This window comes from Desmodus rotundus, chromosome 2, assembly GCF_022682495.2.
Source record: "Desmodus rotundus isolate HL8 chromosome 2, HLdesRot8A.1, whole genome shotgun sequence".
Lineage (NCBI taxonomy): Eukaryota > Metazoa > Chordata > Mammalia > Chiroptera > Phyllostomidae > Desmodus > Desmodus rotundus.
In genome coordinates this window covers 203,478,903-203,489,587 of record NC_071388.1, presented here as the reverse complement: position 1 = coordinate 203,489,587, position 10,685 = coordinate 203,478,903, and positions in this window count along the sequence as shown.

Sequence of the window (10,685 nt, the reverse complement as noted above, 5' to 3'; positions counted from 1 at the left end):
AAAAATAAAATAAAAGCTCTGGCCTGGTGGCTCAGTTAGTTGGACCATCGTCCTCTACACCAAGAGGTTTTGGGTTCGATTTCTGGTCAGGGCGCATACCAAGGTTACAGGTTTGATCCTCGGTTGGGGTGTGTACAGGAGGCAACTAATCAATGTTTCTCACATCGCTGTCTCTCACTTTCTCTGTCTTTCTGAAAAATCAATAAATGGTCCTGGTTGGTGTGGCTCCGTTGGTTGGAGCATCGTCCCATAAACTGAAAGGTTGCCAATTTGATGCCTGGTTAGGGCACACACCTGGGTTGCAGGTTTGGTCCCTGTTGGGGTGTGTGCAAAAGGCAACCAATCAATGTTTCTCTCCCACATAGGCGTTTCTCCTTCTCTCTCCCTGCCTTCCCCTCTTCTCTAAAATCAGTAAGTGTGTCCTCGGGCGCGGATAAAAAAGAAAATCAATGAACATATTCTCTGGTGACGATTAAAAAAAGAACAAGAGAAACCAGAGCACTTCCTTCCTGTCTCTCCAGCTGCACTCACGGAAGAAAGGCCATGCAAGGACACAGGGAGAAGGCGTCTGCCTGTGACCTGAGGAGACAGCCCCGAGCTGATTCCAGCACTGCTGGCTCCTCCACCTCGGACTTCCGGCCTCCAGAACCAGGAGAAATGCATTTGTGTTGTTGAAGTGCCCTGTGTGTAGACTTTGAATCTACAAGCTGCGTCTGTCAACTCTATCCCTCCCGAGTCCCTCTCTGGGAACCCTATGAAGCTGGATGGCATTATATTAATGCTGCACAGGTGCGATGGGGCGTTAATGGCATTTAGGATAGTTTAGACGCAGCCTGGTGGTGAGTTGCCACAAATAAACAGTAATTGCACAGAGGTGTGAAATGGCTGAGACTTGGTAAGCCACTGCAGAGACCAGACTGATAAAAGGATTTTGTGAATAGGCCCTGGGAGGACAGAAACTGGGAAGAGCCACGGGGCAGGTCTGAGGACAGCGTGGTGCAGAACAGTCACTAGGGACGAACGGAAGTGTCCTCCCCCCCCCATAGGAACCATGGGGACGTGGTGGAGAAGCCCACACTGCACGACCCTCAGTCCCTCCTAGGGGTGGGCTGTGCTGTGGACAGCAACCTTCCAGGGCCACGGAGAGGCAGCTGAGGCCACTCTGAGAGCCCCGCTGATGAGGAGGCAGGGGACTCAAAGACCCACTAGTGATGCTCCTGAGGGTGACAGCCACCTCTCGCTTTTTTCCACCCAGAGCCAGCTCTGCTAGGGAGTCGAGGACACAGAGCTCTGAATGGGCAATTGAGGGGGTGTGTTTGGCAGTAAAGGTGGACTTTAGGACCTTCAAGTGGAAAGACAGACATCCCTCCTCCCCCTTGCAGGCCCGAGCATCCCATCCCCCACCAGGAGCCTGTGAGGTTTGTCCCCTCACAAAGCCACACTGCAGGAGGGGCCCCGTGGCATTTGAACCGCCAGCCGGCCCAGACCTAAACTTGGCCCTCAGCTATTTTAAGTATTTCTGAGCTAGAATTTGAAGCACTGTCACTTCAAAGCCTGACATTAATTAGTTCTGCTTGGTGGAGAGGCGCTGAGTTCACACTGAGGTCTCCGGCAGCCTTTGTTCTGGGAGCTGTCGCAGGAGCAAATGTAACCAAGACGCTGTCTGCGAGCGAGGCTGCTGAGACCTGGTGCCCACAGTCACGAAAAGGCACCTCAGTGGGCGGCTGTGTACCTCCCTCTGCAAAGTGTACTCCCTTTGGCCCTGTTTCCAAATGTAGCCCCGCTGGGGGCTGGGCTCCAACATATGAATTTGGGGACACAATTCAGCCCATGGCAGGTGGGTTTACTCTGTGACCTGCAGTTAAAGAAGTCTTGGGCTTCTTTTGTTTCTCCAAATAGAATGTAACCCACTCTGAGCTCATCAGCTGTACTGTAGGACTCTCCAGCTCCTTCGTCTGGGGCCCTGCCCCCTCCCAGGACCCCGCACAAGGCCTAGGGGCCGTGCCCCACCATGGTCACAGTCTTTGCAGAGGCCTCTGAGCCTCACTTGCACTGGTCACTGAGCAGGCCTGAGGCTCCTGCCTGCAGCCCCTGAGACCTCAGGGTTAAGTGGTCTTTCTCCTTCAGGCCTGAGGCTCCCTTCAGCCACCCTGACGCTCTGTGGGGCTCTTCTCGGAACCAGGCTTGGCACTTTAAACTCTCTGAATCTGGCCACACTACCCTATGCTCCCCACCCCCAACAATCCTGTAGGGATTTCTCCTTCTGACCTCTGACCCACAGCCCAGCTTCCGCAGCTCAGCTTCCTTTCCAGCAGTCGCTATGCCTGGCTGGTCCTGACGGACAGGCCCCCTGCTGTCCGTGCATGGAACCACTTTCTGCTTCAATTCTATTCAACTGACCTGGTATTTCCTGAGCAACCCGCGGGTGCCCACTCTTATGTGGGAAAGGAAGGACAAAATGGGGGGGCTCACAGCCCCTCTGAGAGATCATTGAACATTCGGGGAACAGAGAACAAGGTGCTTCCTGAACCCTTGCCAGCTGCAGGTCGTGTGTGTGGTATGTGGTGTGATGTGTAAAAGGATGAATGAGGAGCCACTGTGGTGGGTGGGTCCCCCAGTCCCTCTACAGAAGCGCCCCCACCCCCGCAAGCTGCACCTGTGAGCATGCAGCTGTGAGCATGCAAGGCATCCTGATACCTCGGTGGGTGTGGCCAGGACCGTGGGTTTTCTGTGGTGCCCACGGGCCCTCCTGCCACCTGCACCTCCTCCCAACCCCATATTCTCCTCTCGAGAAGGTCTGGCTTCCACCCTGGCTGGGGCCACAGAGCGCCCAGCAAGTTGGGTTTCCTGGAAAGCTGACTCTGAGATGGAGCTTAGCATGTGGGAGGTTTATTAAGGAGCACACTGGGGACTAACACCTGAGGAGGGAGTGGACAGAAGCAGGGATGACAGGCAGAGAATTTGAACTAAAATGCAGGCCCCACAACAGCCTCTGCTAACCCTGGGAGACCTCTGCAGCTAGGAGCCATCCTGAGTGGGAATGGGATCCCCGGCCAGTAGGCCCTGAGCAGCCCAATATCGAGCTGGAGAAGGAGCATGACCTTGCTCCTTGCTCCTTGGATAGGCGGCTGCCTAGGCTGAGGGCCTGGGAGCAGCTGGGCTGTCAGTCCTCCCTGAAGGGGTCCTGGGCTGAGGGTCCATGCAGAGGTGAGCAGGTCGCTTGGCTGGATCTACTCTGGGGCCAGCTTGGCCCTGAGAGGCAGGATGGGGGGGGTGCATGTGTGGCAGTCTGCCTGAGGATGGTGAAACCTCAGGCTCTGGGTCAAAAGGTCAAGGCTGCACGTGGGTGGAAAGCAACAGAGGGCAGAGCAATACCCCTTGTGTGTATTGCTCCTTGTGTGGGGAACGAATGCAAAATGAGCGACTGAACAGAGATGGTCCTGGGAACAGAAGCAGCTGGAGGCACTGGTGCCCCTTGTGGGGATTTTGCAGAAGCTAGACCCAGCGTCTTTGCCTCGAAGTGCCTTTGAGACTCTCCAAGGGCACGGAATGTGTTCAGGGCCAAGCCCTACTTTGAGGGGGTAGGTTGATGGGGTTGGGGCGGGCTGGGGGGTGGCTCTGCAGCCCCTCGTAGCTGGATACACAGAGGACCAGCCAAGGAAGCCATGGTACCAATGATGTGAATGAGTGATGTCAGATTCCAAGGACCGAGTGTGGGAACACACCACCTTACCCAGGGCTCCTTCCCTCAGGTGAGGGGCCTGTTATGGATTGAAAGTTTGTGTTCCCCCAAATTCATGGTTTGAAATCCTAACCCAATGAGGTGGTGTTAGGAGGTGGGTGGGTCATGAGGGTGGAGCCCTGGTGAAGGGGATTAGTGCCCTCATAAGAGGAACCCCAGAGAGCCCCCTTGCTCCTTCCACCACGCGGGGACACAGTGAGAAGTCTGCAGCGTAGAGCAGGAAGAGGGGTTCTCACCAGAGCTCGACCACACTGTCACCCCAATCTCGGAGTTCTAGCCTCCAGAACTGTGAGAAATAGTTGTTTGTGGTTTAAGACAGGACCCAATTTTGTAATTAGATGTTCACGCAATCGAGAAAGTGTTATTTACCAAAATTCCCCTTCAGAAAGGGAAGTACTTTGGAAAGTCCTTGGAGGCGAAAGTGGGAGAAACTGCTCCCAGAGAAGAAGGGTCGAGGCTCCCGCATCAGAAAAGGAGGCAGGAGAAAGGGAACACAGAGACACCGGGAGCCAGAGAGAAATGGAAAGAGAGCAGAGGGCTCGGCTGGCCTGGAGAACCTCCAGTAGACGGAAGACCATGTGGCGCCTGGTGAGAGCAAAGTCAGAGGGGAGGCCCAGGGCCTGAGGCTGCACCAGAAAAGACAGACGCAGGGAGATATCGGCCCTGGAAGCGTGGTTGTCATGGGGAGGGCTCTGTTCCCCGTTAAGACTGTGACATTGGGGTTCTGGTCAGGCTTATCCAAGCCTACAAGGGGCAGGGGGCCAGGGCGGCCTTGGGGAACTGACAGTCACTTGGTGTCTGTGGACCAGAGTGGGCCACCCCCCACCCCCCGCCACTCTGCAGTGGCCTGAATGTGGGACTTTCTGAGACTGCCTCCCTCCCCTGGCCTGAGCTGGCCATGGGAACCCCCCCACCCCAGTGTGAGCTACCCTCAAGTCAGGCTTCCCAGGGCCTCAGAGGCAGCTCCCTGAGGATGGTGCAAGCTCAGGCACTGGGTCAAAAGGTCAAGGCTGACTCCTGGCTCCACCCCTGGCCCGCTGCACCCTGATGGCCCGGGTACCTCATTCAGTGGACCGTGGAGCCTCAGCTCTCCACGGGACGATGGCTCTGCCTGGGATGCAGCAGCAGGGAGAACATGCCTGGCAAGTGGCCAGGGCTCGGTGAGTGTTAGTTCTTGGAATCGTGGTGAGCTTCCTTTAAAGAGGTTGTTTTTGTTTTTTTTTTTTAACAAAAGAATCAGCCAGTTGCTCTTTTTTAGGTCGCGGGTCTTAATCATTTTTGTTCGTGGATTCCTCCCGCAGCCTGGAGAGGCTTGTGGATTTTCCCCGGGACAGCAGTTTTAAATGCTGAAATAAAATGCATAGGGTTACGGAGGAAGCCTAATATGTTAAAATACAATTATCAAAATTTTAAAACTTGTGACCTGAAAATATATGCGCCTCTTTAAAGAGTTCGGCCTTGGATCAGGCCTAGGGACACATTCAATAACTATCCCAGTTTTGAATTAGTGATGAGCTGAGCTGACACAGTATCTTAAAGTACCTGCAGCGTCTGTGGTGTGGTATGAAAACGGCTGTGACCTCTATTGGTGACAGAGTCCCGGGAACTATCCACACTACGGCAGCACGGTCCCTACACACACGGGGGAGGAAACATTAGTTTCAATTGGCCATTAGTGAAAATAGTATGTCATGCTTTTTCCCCAACCAGCTCATGACCCCCTGAATTCCCCTCCTGATCCCCAGGTTGGGAACTCCTGGTTTAGGCAGAGACATAAGCACGCCCAGAACAAAGGTTCTTCTTCTACAGAAGGATCATTTTATTTGAGTGTCTTCTTGGTTCTGTGAATGTGGGCTATCATTCCCCTGGGCTGTGTGAGCTACGGGCTCTCTAAGATGCTGGCCGACCCCTGCTGGACATAGCACTCTAGGGCCAGGCTCTCGGGGGCTCTCGGAAAGCAAAGGCATCCATATCCCTACTCTGATCTCTGAGATGCAAAGTCAGGCTTACCTGTCCAGGTGGGCTAGGGCCATCCAAGGGGCAGAAGCAGGGGACTCGGCTGATGTGCATCTTCATTTCAACAGGGGAGGGCTGAGGCTGGCTGGTGTGCGGCTGACGCCAGATGCCCCTTCCCACCCAGCCACCCTGCTCCAGGGGTCGTGTTTTGGGAAATAATGGCTGAGTGTGGGAAAGTGGATGAAAAAGAGCTGTTAAACCTGAACCTAGACCACCAGTAGCATCCTACCCTCTGGGACAACAGCTTCTGCCAGAGAGCAAGCTGCAAGAGTGACACCTTGTGACAGCAAGGAGCAACAGTAGCAGCGGTTTGTGGGGACCCTGCTTCTCCTCCTGGGTGAGGAGGCCAACCAGACTCTTCTTTCCTGTTTTTTCAAATAAAGGTTTTTGTTTTAAATTTTTTTAAGATTGTATTTATTTATTTTTAGAGAGGGGGGATGGGAGGGAGAAAGAGAAGGAGAGAAACATCAATGTGTGGTTGCCTCTCAAGCACCCCCACTGAGGACCTGGCCTGTAACCCAGGCATGTGCCCTGACCGGGAATTGAACCGGCCACCCTTTGGTTCACAGTCTGCGCTCAATCCACTGAGCCACACCAGCCATGGCCAGGCTCTTCTGATGGGATATGGAAGCAGAGCGTTTCCGTGGAGGCGATGTCTGAGCTACTGCCTACTTCCTGCCACAGCCCAGTGATCCCAGAGCCCAAGGAGAGGGAGTCTGGGATCAAAATGCCATCAGCTCTCTGTCCTTGGCACACATGGAAAGAGACAACAGGACTCTCAGCCCAACTGCAAGGCTGCCTGAGCCCACGGAAAGACCCACGCCAGGCCCACGCCATGGGCTGGGCCCCACAGCGCCTGGACCATGTCTCAGGGCGTGGAAGGGCTGGTAGTTATGATGAAGACTGTAGAGTCCACAAAGCCACAGTGTTTCTGATCGGGCTTTTCTCAGAATAAGTTTCCTGACCTCTGCTCTGAGCTTTAGGCTCTGGAAGGCAGAGACTCGGTTTTGTTCATCCCTGGGTCCCCAAAACTCATCAGAGAGCCCGGCACATAGTAGAGGCTCTGCACACTGTGTTAGATGCATAGGCAAGTGGCATCTGGGCTGAGTCGTGCAGTCTGTGCCCCTTCCTTCAGAATGAGGCTTCACCTGGAAAGTACCCTCCTTGTGCTCCTGCCCATTGGACAGGGTGACCCAGTGCCACAGGGCGACCCAATGCCCTGTGTTTCCTGGGACCCTGGACAATCCGTGCGAAAGCTGCAGAAGTCTTAGTCGAACCCAGACAGTCTGATCACATTGTATCGAGCAGCCTGGCCTCTTTCCATGCAGAAGCACCCGCCTGCCCTGTTTGGGCCAGGTAGCCCCCCCATGGGTTGCCGGGTGGAACCAGCAGAAGTGGGCACACAGAAACATCTGTATAACAGCCACAGATTCACACAACCGTGTAAAAGAGCAAGGCAGTGCCCTTCGGCAGCGAGGGGCCTGGAGAGGCTGTTGCCATGGGGATTCTGGATGCTTCAGAGCAAAGCCCCCGAAATCTTGTTGGGTGGGGATCGTGAAGAAAGCAAGGCTTCCTGGGGAGCTGGAGTCCAGCTGGATCTGAACTGAATGAGGAGGAATCCAGTGCTGTTAAGGGAAGGAAGGCAGTGACTTCACTGGTGTGTGATGTCCCCAGTGTTCATTCGTCAGTTTCTGGGGAAAACAAAAATGGTCACGTGGCCATTTCTGAGCCAGTTTTTGTGGCCAGGGGATTGAGGTGCTGACCAGCAAGCCTGGCTCACGTGTCCATCTCAGGGGGGCAGTGGGGTACGCTGCCAACTGTGGCGCCAAGCTCGTCCCCTGGGATGGAAGAGGAGATGCAGAAGAGAAATCGAGTTTGGCTGTCGAGCTTGGTTGGGGTTCCTTGGAAAGCAGGAACTGTCACTCCTTTGTTAGGGAAAGGAGAGCCCAGGGAGCAGGAGGGAGGGAAAGAGGGGCGTGGCTGGCCAGGCAGGAGGGGAAGCCAGTTGGCCACAGCTTGGTAGCAAATGTAACCGGTTGCTCAGTCTCACAGCATCATCCTCTGAGAAGCTGTATCAATAACTATTTCTCAGTTCAGTCACTCAGAGGAGAAAGGGAGAAGAATTTGTCCACAGGCCAACATCCCCCATCCTTCACTTCTCGGGTGTTACTTGCCGGGACTTCCTGGGTGGATGCAGTGTCTCACACCCTAAGGTGCAGGGAAGCCCCAAAAGCAAGAAGTGTGCAGCCTGAGGCCAAGGGCTGTGGGGTCATGCACGGGGAAGCCACCCGAGTCCACACATAGGTGGTGGTCTCAGCAGAGGTTGGGGCTGGTGGCCAATGGCCCTAAGATAAGTGAGAGGCTCCCAAGTGGCATGTGGAGGTGTCTGATACCCAGGCAACTTGAGAGTGAAGGGCAAGATAAAACTCACAGGCCACAGCCCTCCTCCAGGCCATCTGGTCTCCTGCCTCATCCTGAAGCTGCAACCAGGGCTGACTGGCGTTGGCACAGAGAGATGACCGGGCTGGAGCAAACTCTGGGTCCAGAGAAGGTCTGCTGTTTCTAGTGGGAACCAAGGGGTAATCCTCAGCCCCCCACTGCCACCCCCACCCCCACCCCTGGAAAAGAAAACGCAGAATGAGCTCCTTTCTGGAATCCAGAAAGGTCCTATAAAGGGGGCTTGGCAAACATTTAATTAAACTGAAGGAAGTCGTAAACTCTTGGGACCTTTGTTTTCTTGCGAGTAGCACAGAAGTTTGGAAACAGAGGACTTGGGGGAGTCAAAAGTTAAACAGCTAAGTCTGAAATTTTGCCTAAGGACCTGAGGGGTGGCAAGCACATGGCTGGCAGGACACCCTGGAAGAACCAGGGTCCACCCAGCCCTGGCTCACGGCCAGAGAGGAGGAGGGATTTTGTGGCAAGTGTCCCCTGTGCAGGAATGATCAAGGCTTCTTAGTCTGGTAGGAGCTTGGCCAAGGTCAAACAGGAAAGTGAAAACAGCGACGCAGGGCATCACCAAACCAGGAAACTTTTGGCCCTGATGACACAGGAAGGCATTTAATATGAATCTCATACATAGGTCCCCTGCCTCCCGTGTCTGGTGCAGACACCGTTGCCCCCGGTGCCCCGACTCTCCATCACAACACTCAGAGCACTGTCTGTGGACTTCCTGTTGACCTTAGCCCCCCGGGCTGCGCTCTGGGGGGGCCCGTTTCTTGTTCACCATTCCGCACCACGCTGTGGGTGCTCAGCCATGCTCCAAAAACCTGGGTTTTGTATTTTGGTCTAAAAAGTGCGTCTGTGAGCTCCTGGAGGATGGGGCCAGTGTCCCGCCCATCTCTGTCCCCCTTCCCTGGACAGGGCCCAGCCGTCAAACGAATGATATCACCTCCGCAGTCACTTCCTTTTTGGTTCCATCCCAGCCTGCCGCTCAGTGAACCAAATCATGTACAAAGGACCTTCCCTTAATAGCTTGGAAAACTGCAACACCCCCTCTGGCAGAGACAGGAGGAAGGAGGAGGTGGGGTTTCCTTCTGGCCTCCCCAGGACGTGAGGTGGGTGGTGCTTTCCTTGGCTGTGTGAGCCTGCTTGCCCCGAGGAGGGGAGGCTGTGGGGCTGCCCAGCAACACTGGTGGGAGATAGCTCTTCTGAGCCCAGGCATCTGAGACCCCAGGCTAGGGGCCAACCTTGAAGTGGGGCCACTGAAGCCCCGGGACTTGGTGCATGTCACTGAAATACTGTCCTTTCCCCCCAGTGTTTGTCCCAGTTCTGACAAACGCAAGTTGTGTGACCAGCAACAGCAGCGACAGCACAAAGTCAGAGTCGGAGAAGATCCAACTGGAAACTTTCCTGGTCTTGGGGGCACAGTCCCTTCTCAGCAAAGTTGGAGCCTTGGCAACAGTGGTCTCCTGGGTAACGGTGGGCCACAATGGGAACTCAGGCCCTGCTGGGGGTCTCTGCAGCCAGCTGGGCAGCTCTGCTGTGAGGGGACCCCCAGGGGAGAACTGACCAGGTGGGTGCTGGAGCTCCATCTGCACTGCGGACCTGGGAGGTGGGAGCACCTGGGGTGGTCAGGGGCTAGGAAGTCTCTGTGAGGCCTGGGAGAAGAGGGTGAGCCCGCAGCAGGCTACACCTAGCCCCTTGCACCCCATATTGCAAAGTCCCCAATCACCATAGCCCAGGCCTGCACCCCATGAACTGGGCATTTCTGAACATTAGTGACTTAAGTTTTCCCCCTCTTTTGAAATGAGAAGGAAGGACTTTTGCTCCCCAGACTAGGTTAGAGCTGCCCCACTTCCCAAACGACATGGCGCTCCCTCAGAGTGCTGCAGCCTGCATCCCACCACCTGAACGCAGTGAGGAAACCCAGGACCGACCCGCTGCGCGTCTGCTTCCTGCAGAAATCTACAGCCAGGGTCCCCGCAGAATGGGCCGCCAGACCTTCCACAGTACCTGGGCAGAGGGTGGGGGCATGAGTGGTCTCTTGTTCAAAGTCTGAACTCCCCACTTCTCCCTGCCACCCTTTCCCTACACATCTGTTAGCTTTACAGGGATAACCTGCTCCCCGTTTGGGACCCAGTGGGGAGGGGCTTCGGGCAGTGAGCAATGTCAGCATTGTTCTGCAGGGCGGGGGGCTGTGCTCCACACAATGGAGCGACTCAGCGCCGCTCTGCTGGTGCCTGGCTGCATCTCCAGAGGGGGGGCGTCTCGATGAGGACGGCAGAGACAGGGAGCAAGACCAGAGGGGAGGTGGTGTCAGAGGCAGCCGCTGAGAGGACGAACAGTGGGAGAAGTATTCCATCACTGCCTGGATGCTGAGCATCCTCAGAATTGTCTCCTACTGATATCAAACTCTCTGAGCCGTGAGCTGAGTTTATGCATTCTTCCAAGGGCTGTGAGCTCAGCTGAGCGCTTCTGGAATCCCATT